Below are 26,512 nucleotides of genomic sequence, written 5' to 3'. Positions count from 1 at the left end.
AATGTCTTGCTTTCATACATGGAAGACTCAAGGGTTTCTCCAATGTAAAATGTTCAACGTAGAATGGTTTGACTTGAGAAGGGCACAGTGGAGGTGTGCCATCTTCTTCTCTCAGCCTCCAAAATCTCTTCACACAGTATTTCCCACTAGAGATGTCACATGAAACAGTAGTGACACCATCACTGTCTGCAATGGGAACCTGTTTGACATTCCCAGAATCCTAGACATCCCAGACATTCCCAAATTCCCACTCTTCTGTGATATAATAGTTGATTTCTTAGCTGCTCCTATTGTTTGGTCACTTCAAGTCTATGAGTAGAAGTGGCCTCAAGAGCAATAGGTCTTTGTAAGGCACTGGAGATATAAGACTTCTTGCCAGTTCAGATTAAAAGAATATTTTAAAAAGGATTGGGAAACCAATGTCTTGACAAACAGAATTCTAGATGTGAAAGAATATTTGTTGTTTGGGACTAATTCTGTATGAAAAAATGCACATTTTGAGGGAGGAAAACCCCCACAATGTTTGAACAGAAAATAACATTCTTTTGGAGCAAACTTGTTATTTACATTCCTGCCATTCCCAATAGACTGAGAGAATCTACTGGACTTTTTACTGGCTGCAAAGGAACATAGCTTGTAAAAACAGGATAGCTGGGGGATTCTGGGACATTTAATCCAAAAGAGTAACCTTACCAAGCAGTGGAACATTCACACTTGCTTTAAAGCCAAGGGTTCTTTCTCCCACTCTGGAAATACACTTCACATGCCTCACTGTAAACAGAATCTCTGAAGATGCCAGCCATAGATACAGGGAAATGTTAGGAGAGAATGCTGCTGGAATATAGGCATACAGCCCAAAAAGCTCACAACAACCCAGTGGAAAGGTCAATAGTCTCCCCTGAAAATGCCAGGATTTCTGTGGAGGAGGAGAAAAGACAGGTTTATGTTGTTCACACCTGTTTTTACTCCCTACATTTTTTTTGAAATGGTTTAAAGAGAGCAATTGTTCAAGATTAAACACCTCTAACAGAAAGGGAAATGCAGCATCCCTCTCTTTCACATTGTTCTCCTTTATGTGCATTCTAATCATATTCCTGAATATAGAACATTTTAAAATTCAAAATGCACTTCTCCATATGCTTAACCTGCTGAGGGCAAAGCACATACTTTTCATAATGCTGGTTGTAAAAATCTGAGCCCGCAAAGGACAAAAATGCTGCTGTGCTAAAAGCAAAGGAATGAAGAAAAGCAAACCTGCCTCATATTCAGCTATTGCTCTTTTCAATGAAGACGAACTTATTCTCTATCTTAAGATATTTTCAACTGAGGATCTGGTGGAAGATGTGGGAAGGTGTGGTGCTTGAGCGTACCTGATTTTCACCTAGAACTGCATAGTTCCCTAATTTAATCATGAACCCAACCCAGGGTCTTTTCACATTAGATAACTATAGACAGCGATTCCATTATAGGGTTGTTGTAGGTTTTTTTCGGGCTATATGGCCATGTTCTAGAGGCATTCTCTCCTGACAGTTCCATTATAATTGTCATGGAAATACCTTATGTAGTCAAGTTACTGGGAGAAGAGAGAGTTACATGCATATTACTACCTATAAACATTGATCCTTGATTGTAGGGATATCTGGGCCATTTTATTTATTTATTTATTTATTTATTTGCTATATTTATATACTGCCCTTCGCAGCCCACAGGCAACTCAGGGCAGTTTACAGTCAGACATCAAAGCATAAAAAATACAGTAAAACAGTTAAGATAGTATAAAAACATGATAAATTCAATAAAACACATATCATCAGAGTCTCCTTGTTAAAACCATTGTCCAATTTCATTTGTCCAGTCAGTCCATTATCCTATGTCCGTTACGCTGTATTTGCAAACGCCTGCTCACAAAGCCAAGTCTTACATTTCTTCTGAAATATTAAAAGAGAGAGGGCTGATCTAATATCCCTGGGGAGAGCATTTCATAGCTGAAGGGCCACCACTGAGAAGGCCCTATCTCTCTTGCCTGCCAACCGTACGTGAGATGAAGGCGGGATCGAGAGCAGGGCCTCCCCAGATGATCTTAAGGTCCTAGGAAGTTCATAAGGGGAGATGCATTCGGACAGGTACGTTGAGCTAGAACCATTTAGGGCTTTATAGGCTAAAGCCAGCATTTTGAATTGTGCCTGGTAGTGGACTGGCAGCCAGTGGAGCTGGTGCAACAGAGGAGTTGTATGCTCCCGGAGTGCTGCTTCTGTTAGCAATCTGTCTGCTGTCTGTTGGATCAATTAAAGCTTCTGGACAGTCTTCAAAGGTAACCCCATGTAGAGTGCATTGCAGTAGTCTATACGGGATGTAACCAGAGCGTGGACTACTGTGGCCAAGGTATGGGCTCACACCCAAGCTGCGAACCTGCACCTTCAGAAGGTGTGTAACCTCGTCTAGCACAGGCTGTAACCCTATGCTCTGTTCGGCCTTACGAGTACCTCTGTCTTGTCTGGATTCAATTTCAATTTGTTTGTCCTCATCCAGACCGTCACAGTGGCCAAGCACAGGTTCTGGACCTGAACAGCCTCCTTAGTAGCAGGTGGGAAGGAGTGACAGAGTTGGACTTCATCTGTGTACAGATGACACCGTACCCCGAAACTCCGGTTGATCTCCCTCAGCAGCTTCATGTAGATGTTACACAACCAGGGGGAACAGTATAGAGCCAAGAGGAACCCCACATGACAACAGTTGTTGGGTTGAGCAGGTGTCCCCCAACAACACCTTCTGGGTGTGACCTTACAGAAAGGACCGGAACAACTGTAAAACAGTACCTCCAAGGCCCATTCCAGAGAGGCACCCCAGAAGGATACTGTGGTCGACAGTATCAAAGACCACTGAGAGGTCCAGCAGAACCAACAGGGGCACCTTCCCCCTGTCTAGCTCCTGGCATAGATCATCAACTAACATGACCAAGGCTGTCTCAGTTCCATGTCCCGGTCTAAAGCCAGACTGTGCCGGATCCAGATCATCAGTGTCTTCCAAGAATATCTGGAGTTGTGAGACTACCACACGTTCCAGGACTATGCCCAAAAAGGGAAGATTGGAAACTGGCCGATAGTTGTCGAATTGAGTGGGGTCCAGTGATGATTTCTTCAACAGCAGTTTTATCACAGCTTGTTTTAAGCTCGCTGGAATGTTGCCTTCCCAGAGGGAGGCATTAACCACCACCTTCATCCACTCGACCAATCCCCCTCTGGCTTCCTTCAAAAGCCAGGATGGGCAGGGGTCTAGGATGCATGTGGTCGCTCTCATCCCTCCAAGTATCCTGTCCACATTCTCGAGTTTCACTAACTGAAATGAAGCCATCAAAATTGGACAAGCAGGTGCTCGTGTTACATCCTCAGAGACTGCCGTTAACATGGTGTCCAGCCCAGAATGGATCAAAGCGACTTTGTCCGCAAAGAACCGAGCAAAGGCTTCACAGCGGGCTGCTGAGTTGTCAGAATATAACTTCCATTCATGCCTGATGGCACAGAGACACTGGTGCTGAAAATAAATTCTTTTTATTTTTATTTTACAGGTTACATATGAGTAGGATTTTTAAACTTGTGGAAACAGATATTTCAGAGGTTGGCAAGTAAGTACTTCCACGTGACCAATTACTTGTAATTGTGTTACTGTAATGTAATGTAACAAGGTTACTGTAATGTAATGCAACAAGGAATAGTTAGTCTTTTGTGGTATACAACCTTTCAAATGGCACCAAATTGGGAGGTGATAGCTGATGCCCATGAGGACAGGATCAGAATTCTAAATGACAACCAATTAGAGAGCTAGGGCAAATCTAACAAAATGAATCCAACAGGAAGAAAAGTTGAATAATACACTTTGACAATAAAAGTGAAATTCACAGGTATAGGATGGGTGACACCTAGCTTGCAAACAGTACAAGAAAGGGATCTAGGAGTCTTAGTAGACCACAAGCTGAACATGAGTCAACAGTGTGATGTGAGAGAAAATGTGATTCTAAGAATATACTGTCTAAAATAGACTGAGGGTTTTCATAGTCCCACTCTATTCTATTTTAGTCAAATCTCATCTGGAATCCATGTTCAGTTCTGGGCACTACAATTCTAGAAGGATATTGACAAGCTGGAACATGTCCAGAGAAAGATGACCAAAATGATCAAAAGCTTGAAATCCAAACCCTATGAGAAGTGCCATAGGAAGCTGGGTATTTACTTTGGAGAAAGAAGGTTGAGAGGGGACATGATAGCCATCTTTAAATATTTGAAGGGATATTACATTGAAGTGGGGGCAACTATGTTTTATGCTGCCCTGGAGAGTAAAAGACAGAGCAATGGATTTAAACTACATGAGAACAGATTCCACCTAAATGTTAGGAAGAACTTTTTGATGTGTTGTCAAAAGTGGACAATTTTAACAGAAAGGAGGAAACCATGAAAATGAACAAAATCTGGCTACCAGTATTTTTTTAAAAAACCTCTCTAAACTCTAAAATAAAGAGCAACACTAAAAAAACAGGGGAAATCCAGTCAGAAAACAATCAGGGCCAGATGACACCTGCCAACAAAGGATTCCCCCAGGCAGGAGGCAGCCAAGCTTTGAAGCTGCAAGACCATGAAATGCTAATCAAGGTGGCCAATTGCAATATTCATACCTACATCAAACAGACAAGAGTTCTGCCTCCCACTCTGGAAATTCCACAGATATTTAAACCTCACTTGCCTAGTTTCTAATAGACCTCACAACCTCTGAGGATGCTTGCCATAGATGTGAGCAAACCGTCAGGAGAGAATTCTTCTGGAACATGGCTATACAGCCCAGAAAACTTACAGAAATGCAACTTTCTGATGGTAAGAGCTTTCAGGAGGGAATAGGCATTCTCAAGCATGGTGGAGTTTCCTTCTCTGGGGATTTTTAGAAAGAGGCTGGGTCTGTCATGAATACTTTGACTGCACGTCAACTGGGGTTGTACTGTTTGGCTCTTGCGGTCTCTTCTATGGTTCCATAACTCATCTCATCTATCCCTTTCTTTCCCTTTGGACATTGCCAAGTTCTCCCATGAGGCTTTATTGGCTTGTGCTGAGGGAACTGGGGATGTTTAGTGTGTAGAAGGAAGGTGGAGAGGGACATGATAGTCATCTTTAAATATTTGAAAGGATGTCACAGTGAGGAGAGGGCATTTTTTTGCTCCTCTAGGTACTAGGACACAGTGAAATGGATTGAAACTGCAGGAAAACAATTGCTGTTTGGCAGAGGAATACATGGCCTGGGAGTGTGGTGGAGTCTACTTCTCTGAAGGTTTTTGAAGAGAAGCCGTATGACCATGTTGGGGTGCTTTGGTTTAGCAGTTATTGTGAAATAGTCTTCCTAAATAATGGGGTACAGATATCAGATGGGTTCATGTTATGTATAATGCCGGTACCACAAATTCTGTTGTGATCATAGCGGGGAAAAAAGATTGTCTTGTAACACTAACTAACAAGATGATTTTTTTTCTTTTCAAAATAGGTTTTTGAACCTTTGGGATCTTTGATTCAATTCAGATTTAGATGGATGCAACTGGGCTTATAGATAAAGACTTCCATGTCCCCTCACCTGCAAGCAGCCCCTCAAGACTCTGAAAATGTTACAGAGAACCCTTCCAACTTGTGAAACATTTTATCTCATTGTCATAAACACACACACATGAAACCGTGACATTTTATGAGTCAGTTTTACAAATGACAGCTATGTCTTGGTTGTTAAGGTGTTTTGTACCACTCTAATCTCAATTGGCTTTCAGTTCCACATTGCAACAAATCCACATGCCTTTGATTCTCAGGCTAATTAGAATGTTTTTCTCCCTTACAGTTATCTCCAAGCATATTTATATGTTTATGCTAAAACACCTGTTTCTAGCAGATAAATGACGGAGTCTCTAGATAGCAAGCTGAAGATGAATGAAGGGCATGAGGTAAATGCTTTGGTATGTAAAGACTGAGCTAATCTGCACACTCATTGAAAATAATTCATTTCCTGTTTTATACCAATACTTTTTTTTTAATAAAAAGAAGGGTAATTTAAAAGGGAGGGCTTGCATAGCTGTGGCTTTGTATCATCCATTCTGCTCACTGTCACAATGCAATATTTACCAGAGTATGCAGTATGATAATAATTTTAAAAACTGTACTTTTTTCTAGTAAATAAAAGCTAAAGTTAAAATAAGTTTTTATCAAGTTATATATAAGTATTGTGATTCAAGATTGGGAAAGGAGTATGGCAGGGCTATATACTCTCACCCTGCCTACTCAACCTGTATGGCAGAATACATCATGTAACATGCATGGCTTGATGAATCCAAGGCTGGAGTTATAATTGCTGAAAGAAACATTAACCATTTTAGATATGCAGATGATACTACTTTGAGGAGGAGCAGAGGAGCCTTATAACCAAGGTAAAAGTACAAAACCTGGGTTGCAGTTAAACATAAAAAAACAAGATTATGGCAACCAGACTGATAACTGGAAAAAAGGGAGAAAACATAGAGGCATTAATAGACTTTATATTTCTAGGTACAAAGATTACTGCAGACGTGGACTGTAGCAAGGAAATTAGAATACATTGACTTCTTGGGAAGAGAGCAATAACCAATCTCAATAAAACAGTTAAGAGTAGAGACATCACATTGGCAATGAAGATCTGCATAATTAAAGCAGTGGTATTCCCTGTACTATGCTATGGATGTGAGAGCTGGGCCATAAAAAAGGCTGAGTGAAGGAAGACAGATGCTTTTGAACTGTGGTGTTGGAGGAAAATTCTGAGAGTGCCTTGGACCCAGGCATGTAGCCGGGGGGGGGGGGGGGGGCTTGAGGGGCTTCAGCCCCCCCCCCCCCCCGAAATTCTCATGGTGGTTCGCGAAAAGGCCTTACTGGTGCATTATTTAAACTGTTATGTTTATTCATATCATGATCTGATCACCATAATCAATATATCCCATATGCATGGGGGTATTGGGGTAATGATACAAAAGGTTTGCTAGGCTAGACCCTCTTTCACTCAGACTCACCCCCCCCCCGAAACTCAACCCCCCGAACCCCCCCTGAAATTTTTTAGCCCCCCCCCCGAAACGAAATCCTGGCTACGGGCCTGCTTGGACCCTAACCCTAAACAGTCCATACTCCAGGAAATAAAGCCCTACTGTTCACTGGAGGGAAGAATATTAAAGCCAGAGATTAAATACTTCGGCCACATAATGAGAACACATGATACCCTGGAAAAGATAAGGATTCTGGGGGAAACTGAAATATAAAGAAAAAGGAAGAGGGGCCGACCAAGGGCAAGATGCATGGATGTTATCCTTGAAGTGACTGACTCAACCTTGAAGGGGTGGTGATAGCTGACAGGAAGTTCTGTCGTGGGCTGGCCCATGAGGTCACACAGAGTAAGAAGTGCCTGAATGAATAAACAACAACTGTGGTCCAGTTAAGGTAAAGGATCTAGTTTAGTTCGTCTCAGATCTTTTTTATTACAGCCCTTCTCTTTCCCTTCCACCTGTCTTCATATCTGGGGAAGGATTTGAGTCTAGTCCTTTGCCCAATGTACGTCAGCATACAACATATGACTTTATTTTATAACGCTGAGGGGATAAAAGGAATTGTTTTTCTTTCAACTTCACACAGTGTAGTTTATACGCCTCTCTGTAGCTGTTGATTTTGATCCACCAATAATATAATTCAGTCATACATCCTGCCATTATATGTCAGGCTGTGAAAAGATAATATCTCGTTTAGAGTTCCCTCCCCTCATTTAAAGTGAATTTGAATAATTTATTCCTTAATGCCAACTATGTGCAAGTTCATTTATAACCCATGCTGCAAGAGTTTCAGATCATACTCTGAAGACAAGTATTTTTTCCTGCAAATAAATTATATGAAAAATAAAAAAATAAACATTAATAGATGGCATAGGCTCAGATGTTCCATTTATGAAAACTTGGCACAATAGACAGTCATCTTTTAAAACCCATTGACAGAAGAGAAATTTATTAATCCAACATGGTCAATTTACCAGTAAAGTAAAAGACTGTTTTACTACAAAGAAAAAGAATTTTTTTAAAAAACAACATGACATCAAACAGCTCTCTGCCAAGACTGCCTAATGTTTATTATTTTATAATAAGGTCATGATGCAATGATATCATCTCTGAGCTTACCTGCAGTCTTCACAGAACCTAGGTGTGTATATGGATTTTTCCAGAAGCCAAGGGAAACTTCTGAGAAACTTCTTGAGACCAGGGGCTTCTCTAAAGGGTACAATCTGTGTCCTTTCCCATATAATTTCAGGCCCATTACTGGTCCAAGAGCAACATGCACCCCACTACTGAGCCCACTGCACATGCATGGTGTAGTAGTTTGAGTGCTGGATTACAATTCTGGAGATAAGGGTTTGGGCATGGAAAACCAGTGGGTAACCTTGGGCAAGTCACATTTTCTCAGAAGGCAAAGGCATCCCTTTAAAAAAAATCTTGCAAAAAAGCCCACCTAACTCTCTATGATAGGTCCATCTGAGGGTCACAAGATGTAGAAAATGACTTGAAAGCACACAACAACCAGATCTAAAGCAAAAAAAAAAAAAAAAAAAAAGAACATTGCTTTGTGACTCTTTGTTCATCCTAATAAATTGGACATTCTGGTAGCTACTGTTTTTCTTTGGTGAGTGGAATGTGTGTGTTTAGACCAGTGTTTCTCAGCCTTCCTAATGCCGCAACCGCTTAATACAGTTCCTCATGCTGTGGTGACCCCCAAATATAAAATTATTTTTGTTGTTACTTCATAACTGTAATTTTGCTGCTGCTATGAATTATAATGTAAATATTTGATATGCAAGTTTTTTTTTCATTCTGTAGACCAAATTTGGCACAAACACCTGATATACTCAAATCTGAATACTGGTGGGTTGGGGGGGGGGGGGAATTGATATTGTTATTTGGGAGTTGTAGTTGCTGGGATTTAACCTACAATCAAAGAGCATTCTGAACTCCATCAATGATGGAAATTGATCAAACTTGGCACATAGAACTCTCATGACCAACAGAAAATACTGGAAGGGTTTGGTGGGCATTGACTTTGAGCAGGGGTCCTCAAACTAAGGCCCGGGGGCCGGATACGGCCCTTCAAGGTAATTTACCCGGCTGTCACTCAGGGTCAACCTAAGTCTGAAATTACTTGAAAACACACAACAACAACAACAATAACAACAACCCTATCTCATCACCCACAAGCAAGTCCACACTTCCCATTGAAATACTAATAAGTTTATATTTATTAAAATTGTTCTTCATTTTAATAAATATAATTATTGTACTGTTTTCAGGTGTTTTTGCACTACAAATAAGATATGTGCAGTGTGCATAGGAATTAATTTATGTTTTTTTTCAATTTATAATCCAGCCCTCCAACAGTTTGAGGGACTGTGACCTGGCCCTCTGTTTAAAAAGTTTGAGGACCCCTGACTTTGAGTTTTGGAGTTGTAGTTCACCTACATTCAGAGAGCACTGTGGACTCAAACAATGATAGATGTGGACAAACTTGGCATGAGTACTCAATATGCCCAAATGTGAACACTGATGAAGTTTGGGGAAAATAGACCTTGACGCTTGGGAGTTGTAATTGCTGGGATTTATAATTCACCTACAATCAAAGAGCATTCTGAACCCCACCAACGATAGAATTGGGCCAAACGTACCACGTTGAACCCGCATGCCTTGAAGAGATTCACTGGCATGAGCCTCCCTCCCACCTCTCACACTCTCCCTCACCCACACATGTGCACCACATGTGCCAAGCATGCCTGATCTCCCTCCTCCGCTGCTTGGAGTCTTAGAAATAGCCCTCTCCTTGGCTGAAAGGCCAGTCAATCACTGCAAATGAGGACATTTGGTGGGAGGATTTGCCTTCTGTTTCCAAAAAGGAAGAGAAGAACAGATGGAGAAATCTTCAGCCTTCTCTGCCAAAGAGGTTCCTAAGACCAGCAGAAATATATGTTTTCTCTTGGTCTTTGATGACCCCTCCGAAACCCCCCAAGGGTCCCGACCCCCCAGGTTGAGAAACACTGTTTAGACCATCCCCATTACATGCTTATAGATGTCCCAGTGTAGTTCTTTGCCATTCATACATTTCAACTGCAGCTTTGAGGATACTCCCCTGGGATATATATATGGGAACTGCCAGGATGTGTGCACATATCAAAAAGTCCCACTCCACACTTCACTCTCCATTCAGTGTAGAGGAAGGACCCATGGGAAGCATGTACTATAACAGTGGCTCTCAACCTGGGGTCCCCAGATGTTTTTGGCCTTCAACTCCTAGAAATCCTAACAGCTGGTAAACTGGCTGGGATTTCTGGGAGTTGTAGGCCAAAAACATCTATAACAACAGCAACAGCGACAACAACAACAATCATTTTTAAGGATGGCACAAGAGCTTTGATATACTCAGATCAGTTATGTACCTCCCCCATATACACCCACCAATTCACCCACCCACTCACTTCTGTTCACAACTACTTTTCAATCTGTTTTGGAAACTTCAGTTCTCCCTGTGTGGGCTGCCATTAAGAAAGAAAAGAGTTAAAGAGGCCACTATATATGCAGCTTGGATATGCAAAATATGGTTTCCATCTCTTGGAATGAGGCAATATTCTGGAGTGAACAATAGCTGTAATTACATTTCTGCAGCCTGAAACAAGTCCAACTCCTACCTCAAGCTACAATAGAGACAAATGACACACTTGGCATGAATTGTAATGAGTTTCTAAATTATGCTGCTATACATTTTCTGCTATAAACTATATTTTCAAAACTGCTCCTTTTTATTCCATGTACTCTGTTTTTCAGAGTTTGTCCAAAAAAATGATCCTTAATATTGAGTACAACTCAATAGCCTATAGTCTTTCTTGGAAAATAGAGTTCAGTTTATTAAAAGGCTGGATACTTCTCTATAAATAAGTGGATTCCAACAGTGGTAACATATTTTTGATTGCTCCTTTGAATTCTAGATTTTGAAATAGCTTCCATACTCTTTCCACTATTCTTTACACATACATTTGCATGCATATGCCTACACAAGCACATGGAATTAACAATAGAAATCAAGTCTGAAGCTTGAATATTTTTTTAAAAAAAAATAGAAATACTTTACTCATAAATGTTTAGGTAAATCGAAAGAAATGTGTGGTGATTACTGGTAATTGCAATTGTTACATCAATCGTACATGTTCATTCAAAAATTAATTCAAAGGATCTACTCTAGTTTTGAGTGTCAGTAGGATTGAGTCCTATGTGTCCTGATCCTTGAACAGATTGTGTCCAACACAGGTAAGGGAAATGCTTTAATGCATGCTGGGTGCAGTGCCGGCCTAAGCCATTCTGGTAACTGAGGCAAAACCCAAATAATCCTTCATTCCCTTCCTGTGCCCCGAACCAATGTTATTATGTTGAAAAGTCTTCTTTAGAGATGGACATTGGACAAATTCACATATTTTCATCCTACCATATTTTATAGATAAAAAAGAGAGAAGCGTTTCTTTCTTAAATGATATGTGTACTTGGAGCTTAAAATCTAGTTGTTTGTACATTTAGTAACATATGCAGTACTGGGAGATGCAATAACAGTTTTTTTTGTAGCTGCATTTGATGTATTTTGCATATCCTGAGTGTTGGGATGACTTTCAATATTCGAACCATTAGCTTCAACCAAAGCAGCACCTCTTTCAGAACTCAATAATAAATATAATTTGCATATCCTGGGAAACAAGCCCTAACTTTTCACAGAATCTCTTTTTCTCTCTTCAATTCAGTCTTGATGCCAAGACTGTTGATCAATGAACTGCTGCCACAGTTTGCATATTGGAAAAAGCTTGTGATATAAAATTTAGTAATGCAACGCAATTCCCGGTTCATGTAAGTACCCAAAGACCCACACAATTTATGCAATGTGGAGAGACAGGCAGTCCAATAGGACACCAGTGTAGCAACTATGTCCAAAAAAAGGACAAATTTAATCATAAAATGCAAAAATGTATGTAAATTTGTAGAAAATTTGCCTATTCTAACTGATAGATAGAAATTCTAAAATAATTACTATTATGTAAATAAAAATACAACACGCCTCATCATTGTTGAGAATACTATGTGCCAGTTCAGTCTGCTTTTCAGGTGCTAATTGTGAATGAGCAGTATTAAGGCACCCTTTCCCCATTCTTTATTGGATTTGAACTTTTAAGAGGCAGTGTCTTCTAACTGAGGAAGAACTTCTAAGCCATCTTACTAGGACAAAAATCATCTTGGCACCTGAAGATTTATTGAAGAACTCAGTATCTTTTACACAAATGCATGCAATACTGGTGTAACTCAGTTAACAAAGTAGATGTGTTCCTGGGCATTTCGTTCCCAACATAGAATTTGATGCAGAGGTAGAAATAACATGGAAAGAATAAGAATAGGTTCCTAAACCAAACACACACTTCAACAAATTTCAGCAAACTTTTTTATCCAAAATTAACAATCTGTGCATGTGAAATGGAACAATCGGATCAGGTAAACCAAGCATAAGTTAACAAAATCATTTTGAACCTACCATAAACCACCTGAAATCTTATTCCAAAAAAAAACATGTGGAGTGATATCTTTTTCTTTCATTACCTTCCATTTCTCTTATGATTTCCCTTTTGAGGGCCAAACTTATAGATCTATTGTGTAGGCAGGTGAGCTAGAACCGTCACTTATGGACTAATCACCAAGCCGCTACCCTTGGAAGACAATCATACTTGGCCATGAGGGATGATTGTAATGAAGGCAAGCTTTTATCTTTATAAATTTCTCTAAATTTTGCTGTTTTCACATGCTCCATTAGGATTCTGGAGGCAGCAGCTGTTTCCCTAGCCTGCTATTAGCAAGCTGAATCTTATTCTTTATTGCATTGTTTTCTGAAAACACACTGCTGCAACCTGAAACTGAGAGTCAGTATTTCTCTAGCCTTTCCTCACTTCATCTCAATACTAATGCTACTAAAAACATACATCTAGTCCAGGCATGGGCAAACTTCAGCCCTCCGGGTCTTTTGGTAAAGATAAATGTAAAGGTTTTCCCCTGATATTAAGTCTAGTTGTGTCTGATTCTGGGTGTGGTGCTCATCTCCATTTCTAAACCAAAGAGCCAGCATTGTCCATAGACACCTCCAAGGTCATGTGGCCAGCATGACTGCATGGAGTGCTGTTACCTTCCCGCCAGAGCGGTACCTATTGATCTACTCGCATTTGCATGTTTTCAAATTGCTAGGTTGGCAGAAGCTGGTGCTGACAGAGGAAGCTCATGCCACTCCCCAGATTCAAACCTGTGACCTTTTGGTCAACAAGCTCAGCAGCTCAGTGATGTAACCACTGCACCACCGGGGGCTTCTCCAGGTCTTTTGGACATTCACAATTCCTAACAGTCCAAAAAACCTGGAGGGCTGAAGTTAGCCCATGCCTGATCTAGTCAGACTACAAGAAGGAAAAAGAGGGCTGGATGGGTGTAAAAAAGGAGCCTCTTGGCCAGAGGTTTTGTTAACAGGAATGCCTGTGAAAAGGCTCGTCCATTGCAGCTCAGTTGCTACATAAACCAGTAGCAAACCTAACAATGCTCTGCAGTTGGTCTTCACATTTGCAAGTTTAAGTTTTGTGGATTTGATTAATGGTTTTGATTAATATAATATCCCTATGAATCTCTAAATCCACAACATACTAGTAACTTTATGTCAAAGTTCTGGTGTTTTTTAAAAAAAATTCACATTTTCCCCATATTCACAGGGGCCTTGTGCCCTAACCCAGTAAATGTGGAGAGGTGATCACTCCTCAGTGAAGCTAACTCCATCTAGATGGACAAAATGGACAATCTCACACAATCTTTTTGCTTTCCAATTTTGCTGACATCTGGCAACAAGCACTTAGGGAACCACATGCTGCTCACATCGAAATGTTCAGGAAAGCCTGCAGCTGCGCACTCTTCCCCAAGGTCCTCACAAACTTATTCCTCCATCTGTCTTGCCTGGGCATGATAGCATGGGAAATGTTCCTCTAACACATCAATCTATTCCTCTGCCTCACAATGCTTGTTGTTCTTCAGAGGGCAACATTTTGGAAGTTAAAAAGCAAAGCTCTTACTGATGCAAGGGAGTGGATATACTTCTACGATCTAAAATGAAATGATAGCTAATACAACTCACTAGGAAGGACTGATCAGAGAGAATCAGTAAATGTGTATTTCTTTTGTTTTTTCATAATTAAAGAGTGGGAACATTTATGTCAGTGTCTTTTTAACAGTGCCACTTAAACAAAAGAGCCTTCATTCCTGACTGATTATAGATGAAATGTAATGAATTTCCAATAATAAACTGTAAACACTCACTGTCTAAAACTACCTTTTAAAATCTCTTTCATTCAAAAGTGCCCACCATACAAAAACATTGCCCACAGCACAATGGCATTGCTTAACTCATTAATTTGCTGCCACTGTGATAGATCTGTTAATAACAATATGTATGCTTATTTAAAATTTACATATGTTACCAAAGAAAGCACCTTATCAATTTAAAAACTGCTTGGTTACTTAAATTTATTGCCCATTTCACTCTGAGTACTTGGGTAAAGCTGGCAAATCTCCAGCAGTCCTATAAAAGAGTTTAACTTAATACCATTTAGATATACCCTTTCTCTCAGCATCCAAGTGGTATTGCTTCGAGAAAACCTCTTGACAATTAATAATAATAATAATAATAATAGTACTTCTTACCCACCTCTTCTCATGACTCGAGGCAAATTACAACATTGCTAAAGCACACACACACATTTATTCATTTAATTATTTAGTGCCTTTATATACCACTTTTCTAACCCCTGGGGGGACTTCAAAGTGGTGTACAACAAGTAATGGCAAGATTCAATGCCAAAATATATATGAAACCAAAGCATAAAAACTAAAACAATAAAATATAACTATAAATTAAACATAAAAATAATATTAAACATGGAACATAAACAGACATTCAAAATTAAACAATAGAATTAAAACCATCTTAATATAGCATTAAAATCATAAAATCATCTAAAACATTCTACAAAATACACGTATTAAAACATATTTGTGCAAAACGCATATTAAAATACACAGAACAATGATTAAGCATAAGAGACAAGTTTAAAATTTGTGTCTGGGTAAGCCTGCTGGAAGAAATAGGTCTTTAGAAGATGATTATTATTATTCTAAAGTTTAGTGGAATTACTTTTTTGTTGTGTTCTAAGGTTGTTTGCAAAAACATCATGGAGCAACTTGTCAAGATCCTTATTGAAATGAAGAGAACACTATCCCCACAACATCCCTAACACCTACCAACTTTGTAACTCCAGCCATGTCTACATGAATCAAATAAGATGAACTCACATCTCAGCAGTTGTGAGGAGTCGACATGATGCATGGCTGGATTCTTAGAAGAAGCACTGCATCCTGATATTAATGCAACTCAAGGGGATATGGGATTTAGTATGAAACTTCCTGGAAGCTCTAGGGTGATCCTGAAGTTTTGGGGGTGCTGACAGCCTTTTGGGTTAATTCACTGTCCACATGTCCAATTGGGTCACCACTTTGACATTGGTCAGAAACAGCTCCTTGGCAGAGGCATGCTGGCGATGTCATTTCTAATGAGATCACATCAGGGTTCCCAGCCATGTGACATCATCAGCAAGCTTCTACCAGGGCACTGCTGTGTGACATAGTGGTGGCAGCAGCCCCATCACCCTCTTGGCCATCTAACCATCTGGCCACCAGCTTGAGAATATCCCCTTCTGGCCAGAAACGTTCTCAAGCTGTATCATGGCAACTTTAGAGTAGTTTACTGAGGTTAACTAGATAAGTATAGACATGGCTTAATTTGCCTGAATGATCGGGAAAGGTGATGCAGGTGAATGCTAACACAAAACACTGGTTTCTTTTGTTATGCAAAAATAATAGGTACAAATACTAAGCAGTGAAGCAGGTTGTCTCACAGAGATCTAATTTCACAGCAATTTCAGGAGGGGGAAGTATGTTGCCATGCAGATGTTAAGAGACTGTTACACCTTTCATCCTACATGATGGTTTTATAAAGTGTGTATGGATGTGATTAATATGTATGTCAAGGCATTAATCAAAATTTCAACTTTGATGTTAATACACATTAGTAATGTATTGTGTTTTATTCATTTATACAAAATACACTTCAAAATACAAAAATGGCTCAGAATTTCCCACAAATGACCCCTCCCTCTGAACAGCATTTTAATGACCTCATCACATGAGGAATTTGTAGCATCCTAGGACACTGCCACCCAGGTTGAGCTATGGAGCCCTACACTACCCAACACACAGTGTAGCCTGACTTCTGGCAGGGCTCTTTGTGCAACAGGGTCAGCAGTATCCTAGGATGCTGCACTGTCAACACGGCAACCTCCCCATGTTCCATTACCTCCCCATGTTCCATTACTGTGAGGACAAGCTGCATGATGATGCTTCTCCATGTGATATGGGAAAGTGTAGCTGAAAGCTGGATAAAGTGCTGGGTGAGAGGATTGCCCCACTGCCCTGCCAATTCGCCATGGAAGACCTCATCAACGTGATGAAGTTTTAAGAGTAAAGGATAAAGATTACCCTTCTTAGAAGCAGCCAGAATAATACTTTCGATGTCCCACACCGTGAAGTATAATAGTTAACATGTTTTTTTGTAACATATGCACTTTAAGTACATTCCCTCACTATTGGCTATACTGGCTAGGTCAGAGGAACATCCCAATCAAAAACCATATTGAGGGCCACAAGTTGCTCCATTTCTTGCATCCAACTTTCAAGTTATGAGAAATCCTTGAGAGCCAGAGCAGTGCAATGGTTCTAGTGTTAGACCAGGGTTCAATTTCCTGCTCAGTTATGAAAAACCACTGTGTGACTTTAGGTAAGTGACACAGTCTCAGCCGCAGAAAACCTCATGGCAGAGTGACCTTTGGGTTGCCATAAGTGAATGCACTATGGAATTCAGCAAATCAGATAATTGAGCCTGCCCTATTTCCCCAGTGTTCTTCCCTAAACAGTATGAACCTTTAGAAAGAAAAGCAGGAAAGTATCCCTTTCTTCACTTGTATCTTCTTAATGATAACAAGATCAAAACTCAAGATATCGTCACCTCCTCAGCCTGCATTTGTCAGATCCATCTCTCTGCTACATAACTGAACACCTCACCAACTTTCAGAAGGGCATTTTATCCCATTACATGACAACAAGGGCCTGCAGTTTCTTGGTTCTGGAGTGAAGTGAAATTGGCTCCTATTATGCTCCAGCGTTAAGGTGCCTTCAAAACAGAAAGCTTTATTTGAGCTTTGCAGGGGTGTTCTGTCTAGGTGGGAGAATTATAACAAATTGGCAAGGAGATGGAAAAGCACCAGCAATTCAAGTATATAGTAACACAGAGAGCAGCCAGCAATCAATTGCTCTGTCCAGCTAAGCTTTTTTGTTCCAACATTCAACTCTCCAGGAAATTTGATGGGGGGGGGGGGGGGGAGAGAGAGAGAGAGAGAAGCAAAACATTTCTAAAATAAAGTGTCCATTAAAATTGAGCAATTTCCTCTTTGAGTCACCCTCCGGCTAGAATGCATTTATTGGAAGCACAGCAGTCAGTAATATGCAAACTATTTTTTAAGAAAATCTGGAAAAATCTATTAAGAGACTTGTAAATGTAAAGTTTCGTTGTCATTTAAAGCATTTAAAGCGGCTTTTAGTCCTGGGGGATTTCAATATCCATGCCGAGACCGCTCTCTCAGGTGCAGCTCAGGACTTTATGGCCGCCATGACAACCATGGGCCTGTCCCAACTAGTAACTGGTCCCACCCACACGGCCGGACACACATTGGATTTGGTCTTTTCTCAGGGATGGGGTGATAGTGTCGGGGCGGAGGAGCTGACCATCGCTCCATTGTCATGGACCGATCACCACCTGATTAGGTTTAGACTGACTGTTCCTTCTAACCTCCGCAGGGGTGGTGGACCCATTAGAATGGTCCGCCCCAGGAGACTCATGGATCCAAATGGCTTCCTGACGGCTCTTGGGGAATTTCCCACCTCCCTGGCTGGCGACTCTGTCGATGCCTTGGTCTCTCATTGGAACACCGAGATGACTAGGGCAATTGACACAATCGCTCCGGAACGCCCCCTCTCGAGTAACCGAGCCAATCCAGCCTCTTGGTTTACTGAGGAGCTGGCGGCAATGAAGCGAAAGAAGAGGTGGCTAGAGCGCGTGTGGCGAAAGAATCCGACTAAATCAGCCCAAACACATCTGAATGCCTTTCTAAGGTCCTACGGTGTGGCAATAGAGGCAGCACAAAAAACATCCTTTGCCGCCAATATTGCATCTGCGAAGAATCGTCCAGCTGAGCTCTTCCGAGTTGTCAGGGGTTTGTTAAATCCGCCGAAAAGCGAGATCCCTGACAGCTCGGGAGCTCGCTGTGAAGCGTTTGCTCGATTCTTCGCAGATAAAATTGGGCGGATTCGGTCGGATTTCGACGCCACTTTACCTGCAGTCTCTGAGGATGTAACGAGAGCATCTGCTTGTCAGGTTTTATTGGATTCTTTTCAATTGGTTCAGCTTGAGGATGTGGACAGGATCCTTGGAGAGGTGCGACCCACCACATGCATCCTAGACCCCTGTCCATCCTGGCTGATAAAAGAAGCCAGAGGGGGTTTGGCAGAGTGGGTGAAGGTGGTGGTTAATGCCTCCTTGCAGGAGGGCAAGATTCCAGCGAGCTTAAAACAAGCTATTATCAAACCGCTGTTGAAGAAACCATCACTGGACCCCACTCAATTAGACAACTATCGGCCAGTTTCCAATCTCCCCTATTTGGGCAAAGTCATGGAACGTGTGGTGGCAGCACAACTCCAGGGGTTTCTGGTAGACACTGATTATCTTGATCCGGCACAGTCTGGCTTTAGACCGGGACATGGAACGGAAACAGCCTTGGTCGCCTTGGTAGATGATCTTCGCAGGGAGCTAGACAGGGGGAGTGTGTCCCTGTTAGTTCTGCTGGACCTCTCAGCGGCCTTCGATACCGTCGATCACGGTATCCTTCTGGGACGCCTCACAGAGATGGGACTTGGGGGTACTGCTTTGCAGTGGCTCCAGTCCTTTCTGGAGGGACGGTCCCAGAAGGTGTTACTGGGTGACACCTGTTCGGCTCCACAGCCATTGTCATGTGGAGTCCCTCAGGGATCAATTCTGTCCCCAATGTTGTTTAACATCTACATGAAGCCGTTGGGAGAGATCATTCGGAGTTTCGGACTGCGATGTTATCTCTATGCAGATGATGTCCAGATCTGTCACTCCTTCACACCTGTCACCAAGGAGGCTGTCCAGACCTTGAACCGGTGTCTAGCTGCTGTGTCGGACTGGATGAGAGCTAACAAATTGAAATTAAATCCAGACAAGACAGAGGTCCTACTGGTCAGTCGTAAGGCCGAACAGGGTATAGGGTTACAGCCTGTACTGGATGGGGTTACACTCCCCCTGAAGTCGCAGGTTCGCAGCTTGGGAGTGATCCTGGATTCACCGCTGAGCCTGGAACCCCAGGTCTCGGCGGTGGCCGGGAGAGCTTTTGCGCAATTAAAACTTGTGCACCAGTTGCGCCCGTACCTCGGGAAGTCTGATCTGGCCACGGTGGTCCACGCTCTTGTTACATCCCGAATAGACTACTGCAACGCTCTCTACGTGGGGTTGCCCTTGAAGACTGTTCGGAAACTTCAACTAGTCCAGCGAGCGGCAGCCAGATTGCTCACCGGGGCGACATACAGGGAGCATACCACCCCCCTGCTATGCCAGCTCCACTGGCTGCCGGTTCAGTTCCGAGCACAATTCAAGGTGCTGGTCTTGACCTATAAAACCCTGTACGGTTCCGGTCCAGTGTATCTGTCCGAACGTATCTCCCGCTACGTCCCACCTCGGAGCTTGAGATCATCTGGGGAGGTCCTGCTCTCGACCCCACCACTCTCACAAGTGAGGCTGGTGGGGACGAGGAGCAGGGCCTTCTCAGTGGTGGCCCCTCACCTGTGGAACTCACTCCCCGGGGAAATCAGAGCATCACCATCCCTCCTCTCCTTCAGGAGGAGGGTGAAAACTTGGTTGTGGGACCAGGCCTTTGGGCAACCAGGCAATTAAAGACCAGCAGGATGGACAAAATGGTATTAAAAGCGGAACTATGAGACAGCAAACACTGACAATGTAAGGGAGGAATTTAGGTTTGTATTGTTTTTATTGATTTTATAAATTTTTACTGGAATAATGCATGAAGCCGTTATTAACTGTGAAATTTTACTGTAAGTGTGATGATTGTTGTGATGATTGTTGTGATATTGGCATCTAATTGTTGCCTTACTGTGTAAGCCGCCCTGGGTCCCCTTCGGGGTGAGAAGGGCGGGGTAAAAGAACCCCAAATAAATAAATGTTTCAGATTGCATCTACACTACACCAAAATAATCCAAAGAATTATGCTCTGGAGACGTTCTAGACACAGCACAGGAGTAACCTGGAGTCCTTTTCAAGTCTAAACTGCTGGTCAGGGCGACAGTGCATTGGGGCCACCCCCATTATTATTTTTCCATCAGCTAAGGTCTTACGTCTAGGGGTTAGGAGAGAGAAATCAGAGACACGTGAATGATTAATCAGTGAATATATGGAATTGCTGTATCATGTGTTCCTGTTAGCATTCTGACAGAGGTGGGTGGTCCTGGAAACTGTTCATTGAGATGAACATGACATAATTTTGAAAGATGAGGACATCACTCAACTTGGTGCATAGATCCACAGAAGAACAGAAAAGGAAGTGAGAAAAGTATGCTGGAATTCTGTGAAGGCTTAATCAGAGGTAAGGTTTTCACAAGGTATTTATTTATTGGTATACATCTATCAAGTAAATGACTCCCCTCTCTATCTATTTTACTTGCTTGTTTGTGCTTTCAGAATACTGTATAACCAGGCTTCCACTTTTGTAAGTTTCACACTCATTGTTTCGATTATTCATGCATTTCAGGTGTTGCTGATGCCTGAAGTAGGGATTGCATGTGCCACAAGGCAGTCTTGGGAGGTGTATAAGAGGCTGTTTGGTGTTATTCAATTCATGTGTATGTACAATGCTGGAAGATCATTGTCATCTCGAGGAGATAGTGGCCTCCTGATGCTTAGTTGTACCTCCATGCTATCTCTCTCTCTCTCTCTCTCTCTGGACTTCTTAAATTAATCCATGTTGGCTTTGAGCATGGTGTTTCTTGCTAAATCATGTACTCTGTCCATTTGCTAAATGTTTTAGACAACACACGTGGAGTTTTGAAGGGAGGTTCTTGTAATGATGTGATTAATGACCTTGAAGGATGGCCTTGCTGTAGAGTCAAACTTAAACTTACCAGGTGCAAGAAATAATCATTTGAGTGATAACCAAGGGTGGTATGATGTCCAGCATGTCTCAAAGTGTAAACAAGAGCCCTATAAAATGCTTTGAGCCAGAATACAAACTGGAGCTTCAACACAGACCTGTTGGCCGAGGTACCATGTATCCAGTGACTAAGAAAAAGGGTCCATCCTACTTTCTCCAGGGCTTTCACCAGCATATTGTGGGTGCCTTGCTTCGTGCGTAATCTGGTTGCGATATAATAAATTTAAGAAATTTTCATTAACAATTTGTATGTATTGTTGCTTCTGAATCTAACCCCCCCCCCCCCCCCGCCTTTGGGAACACATAATGCCATGAGTATCTTTTCTACCCCCCCCCCCTCTTCCTTTATCTGTGTAAAACAGAGACACAGAGTTTTTCCATTTCATAAAACAGAGTTTTTCCATTTCATAGCTGTTTTTCCAACCCTTATGAAAGTGGAGGGACAACTGTAATATGGTATTTCCTTTCTTTAAATCAGAGAAATTTAATTTCACTCCTCACTTACTTCTCTATTGTTAGAGAAGTCCCCAGTAGGACTTCTCTAGCAATACAGTAAAGCTGAATGCATTACAAGGCAATACAGTGTAGGAAAAGGTGAGTCATCTTTTTTTCATCTCAAGACACTCTATTTTCTCAATCAGTATTTAAATTTAAAAGTCCAAGGTATAGAGTGTGGGTGCACAATGTGTCACATTTATTCATAGTCACAATCCAACTGCCATTGCTGTGGAAAGAAGAAAAGGCAGGCACACTTCTCATCATGTCTAGGCCGGAAACGAATGAAAACCCCTCCATCCATGCCAACTATCACTGCCATGGCCTCAGAGGAGAGAAGAAGAGGCAGATACAGCTCTTTCATACCTAAATCCAGACACAGATGAAAGGCTTTCCTCCATTGCAACTATCACTGCCTTGGCCTTGGAGAGAAGAGCAGCCAGCATCTACTCCACCTAATCTCTTCCACCATTGCCATCCATTTTCCCTAGTGTGTTCATGTAAAGAGTAATGCAGACTGATGGCACAATCACCTTCATCTTCTTCATCATCATCATATCATCATCACCACCACAGGACAAAGAATTATTAGTTTCAAATTTCCTAGGTTTGTGGATCTTCAGTTAACATAGGATCTTATCAGAAAGGTCCATAGATTTGCCCTGCACTGGGGAGAAACCATGGGCTCCCGGTGGTGTGTGTGTGTGTGTGGAGAACCTGCACTCCATGCCCCGCATCACTCACCTTCCCTTCCTCCTCATCCCTTGGGGGGAAGCATCACCATCCAGGTTCCCCAGACTAAAAAGCAGGAAACACAGGAAGACTCCCGTGTTGCCACGGTGGTGGCAGTTGCTGTTTTACCTCCTTTTTCAGCATGGAGTCCATTCGGAAGTCCCCTTACATCATGTGAAGGGCTCCATGTCAAAAAGGGGAGGTGAAGCAACGTACAATGGGCAAATCAGCCCATATGATGAGGTGGTAAGATAGATTTAGGTTTAATTTTAAATCAGCAGAGTTGTTTTTTTAAAAAAAAATGAACTTTAAATTTCTTTTAAGATCTTTTCCCTTCAATGTATTGGATATATCTAATTAATATATTCATGGCCTTTATAAATGTGATACATTTATATCCCATCTTTCCTCCAAAAAAGCTCTAGGTAACATATTTAGTTCTCTTCCCCATTTTATCCTCCCATGGTTCCTTTTAAGTCAGTTGGCCTGAGAGCCAGTCATGGTGCACATTCAATCAATGAGCTTTATTGCCAAATAGGATTTGAATCTGACTCTTTGAGTCCCAGTCAGACACTCTAATCTTTAGACTGTACCGACTCAGTAATTTTAATAATCACAACATCATGCATTTAATGAAAATTTTTCCAGTACGTACTCATGATCTTTTCCAGAAGAGGAATCCTCTGGGAATCGACAGAAAAGGCTGCTGGAGGATTTGAATGCATCAAGCAGTTTAAAATGTATACACAGCAAGAAGTCTGAGGCATCAGTGATAAAATGAACTCAGGCTCTGCTAAGTGGTTTTTGAGTCTTAAAACAAACAGCCTTTCACCTGGAGACTGCACTGACAAAATTAGATTCTTAAACTGATATAACATCTGGTGTGGCATCGGCAGGAGATTTAACCTTTATGCACCTTCCCTCACAAATGGTGCAGGTGGCTTCAAAGGAAAATGAAATCAAGTCATATTACTAACTTTTCCTTGCGATTTACCTTGAATTAGTATGCCCACTCATAATGGCACATGGGGAGGAAGAGAACTTCTCAACTCTATAGAGTTTCCACATCTTGCTGTGAATTTGGAAGGAAATATTAAAGTCTTTATATTAATGCTTTTCTATTGTCCTAGAAGCAAACAGTATCCCCAAATGAAGCCAGGAACAGCTAACATACTAGATATTAAAATCATTTGACAAATGACCCCATTTTCTTGTGGTAGTTAAAAGTGTTTACTCCCCAGATATCATTTGACCAGTAAAATAAGAAGCACAAAGAGGCATGCTGGGACTCAATCACTGCAGAAAACAGTTGTGTGTGTGCATACAATTAAATAGACTGCTTGCTGAATAATACATGAAAGTATCTCAGCTCCAATCAAGTCTGCATTCTTTTACCAAATAAATATAGGCAAGATTCATCTACCTTTCATTTCTCTTGTGCAGAGTAAAAGGACAGGTACAGGTTTTCTTTCAAAATGAATTGAGACCACTTTCCTAGGAAAAGGTCTCCATAAAACTGGAAAATTAAAGTGATAAGTTCATCTATTCCAGATAATGGGGTAGCGGCAGTTTCTGAATAACAGCACATCATGGCACATGTAGTCAAGAAAAATCAGCATGTATTCAAAATGCAAGAGATATTAGTACAGAGAAAGAATACACAAAGGGAGGCTGCAGCAGTTTCCCTTTGTTTGAGGTAACAACAAAGGGCAGGATTCTTCCCCCTCCTGTTCTTTATCCTTTGGTGATTTAACCAAAGCTTGGCCATGCTTTGGATTCAGTTTGTGGCAAGTATAATAAACTGAAGATAAAGGGGAGGAAGAGGAGGAACTGGAACATTTTAATTGTAGATTAATCAAGAGATAGAGATTAATCAAGTCTTTCCCTTGCCAGTTTGGGACAGTTTAAGGGTACGCAGCATTATTGAACTTTATTTATTTGTAAAACACAAGTATGGAGTGTGCGTGGAAACATATGATTAATGCTGTATGCCAGTCATATTGGAGTAAAATTGAATGAAATGAATGGGTACAGTGAGGATTTTCAAAAATAATGAAAAAGAAAATTCACTAGTTACAGAAGGTTTATGGTTGAATTCCCAAAAGGTGTATGGTTATAGTCCACAGTTTTGCTGACCTTGGTTTCTACATTTATGGCCTCTGTATGTATACCTCTGAGGTTACATTATAGGCAGAAGCAAGAATTCTTAACATACAAGTACTATACCATTGAGCCAGCATAGTGCAATGGTTTCAGCATTGGGCAATGACTTGGAGACCAGGGTTCAAATTCTTGCTTGGCCATGAAAACCCACTGGGTGACCCGTGGCAACTCACTCTCTTTCAGCCTCAGAGAAAAACCATAAATCTTATCAAGAAAATCCCATGTTGGTTTTGCCATAAATTGCAATGACTTGAAGGTAATAAGTCTCTCTCTCTCTCTCTCTCTCTCTCTCTCTCTCTCTCTCACTCACTCACTTTATGAGGATCACAGTGTGGTTGCTTTTATTTATAGAACTAGAAAAATGATGTGTTTCTTTGGGTTGGCATATCTACAGGGCCAGTTTAACTGACACTGGCAGTCAAGTCACATTGGAGGAGGTAATGAAGCATAGACCCAGTTCTATGGCCCCTTCTACCCTGCCATATAATCCAGTTTACCAAAGCAGATAATCCGGAGTTTTGGAGTTCGGTGCCATCTCTATGCAGATGACACACAACTCTACTACTCTTTTCCAACTAATTCTAAGGAAGCCCCTTGGGTGCTGGACGAGTGCCTGGCCACTGTGACTGTCTGGATGAGGAGGAACAAGCTGAGGATCAACCACAACAAGACAGAGGTCCTCCTGGCCGATTGTAAACCAGAACGGGGTATAGGGTGTCAACCTGTGCTGGATGGGGTTATACTCCCCATGAAGATACAGGTCCGCAGTCCGGGGTGTCCTCCTGGACTCATCACTTACGCTTGAAGCTCAGGCGTTGGCGGTGGCCGGGAGGGCCTTCGCACAATTAAGACTCGTGTGCCATCTGTGACCTTATCTCGTGAAGTCAGATCTGGCCAGGGTAGTCCATGCCTTAGTCACCTCCTGATTGGATTACTGTAACGCACTCTACGTGGGGCTGCCCTTGAAAATGACCGGGAAATTTCAATTGGTACAACGGGGGCAGCCAGGTTACTAACCAGTGCTTCTTGCAGGGAGCGATCAAACCTCCTGTTTAAGGAGCTCCACTGGCTGCCATTCATTTTCTGGTCCCAATTCAGGGTGCAGGTTCTTACCTACAAAGCCCTGAACGGTTTGGGACCCGCCTACTTGAGTGACCGCATTACTGTGTATGAACCCACACAATCTCTCCGATCATCTGGAGAGGCCCTGCTCACGCTCCCACCTCCGCAGGTGCAATTGGTGGGGACGAGGGAGAGGGCCTTCTCGGTGGTAGCCCCTTGACTCTGGAATTCACTCCCTAAGGTCATCAGACACGCCCCAACGCTGGTAGTCTTTAGGAGGAGCCTGAAAATGTGGTTGTTCCAGTGTGCCTTCCCAGACTAAGGAAAACTCTTAGCAATATGTCCTTTAATATTGATTTAGGGTTGTCTGCGTGCCCTCATCTTTCTCTGAAAACCCTATCCTAGTTCACCTCCTTGCTCATGTCCAGCATTTTAAAATTTTAATTATTACATTTGGCCCGGCCATAGGTTTTTAAGTGCTGTATGTTATTATTGTTATTGTTTATTGCTTATTGTGTATTTTTGTTTTTGAGTTTTA

General features: G+C 41.8%; 1 protein-coding gene and 1 long non-coding RNA gene across 4 annotated transcripts in view; one reads left to right on the top strand and one right to left on the bottom strand.

The window, feature by feature from the left end:
* The window catches only part of TRPC7 (transient receptor potential cation channel subfamily C member 7), a 168,778-nt gene that overhangs the window by 106,891 nt on the left and 35,375 nt on the right, over positions 1 to 26,512 (bottom strand). The gene's annotated exons all lie outside the window — the stretch shown is intronic.
* LOC137096049 (uncharacterized) overlaps positions 20,601 to 26,512 on the top strand; it is a 136,752-nt gene continuing 130,840 nt past the window's right edge. The window contains exon 1 of the long non-coding RNA XR_010909180.1: positions 20,601 to 20,958. This is a non-coding gene — a long non-coding RNA (uncharacterized lncRNA). The remainder of the gene's footprint in view (positions 20,959 to 26,512) is intronic.

This window comes from Anolis sagrei, chromosome 2, assembly GCF_037176765.1.
Source record: "Anolis sagrei isolate rAnoSag1 chromosome 2, rAnoSag1.mat, whole genome shotgun sequence".
Lineage (NCBI taxonomy): Eukaryota > Metazoa > Chordata > Lepidosauria > Squamata > Dactyloidae > Anolis > Anolis sagrei.
This window is presented reverse-complemented; position numbering and strand designations above follow the sequence as displayed.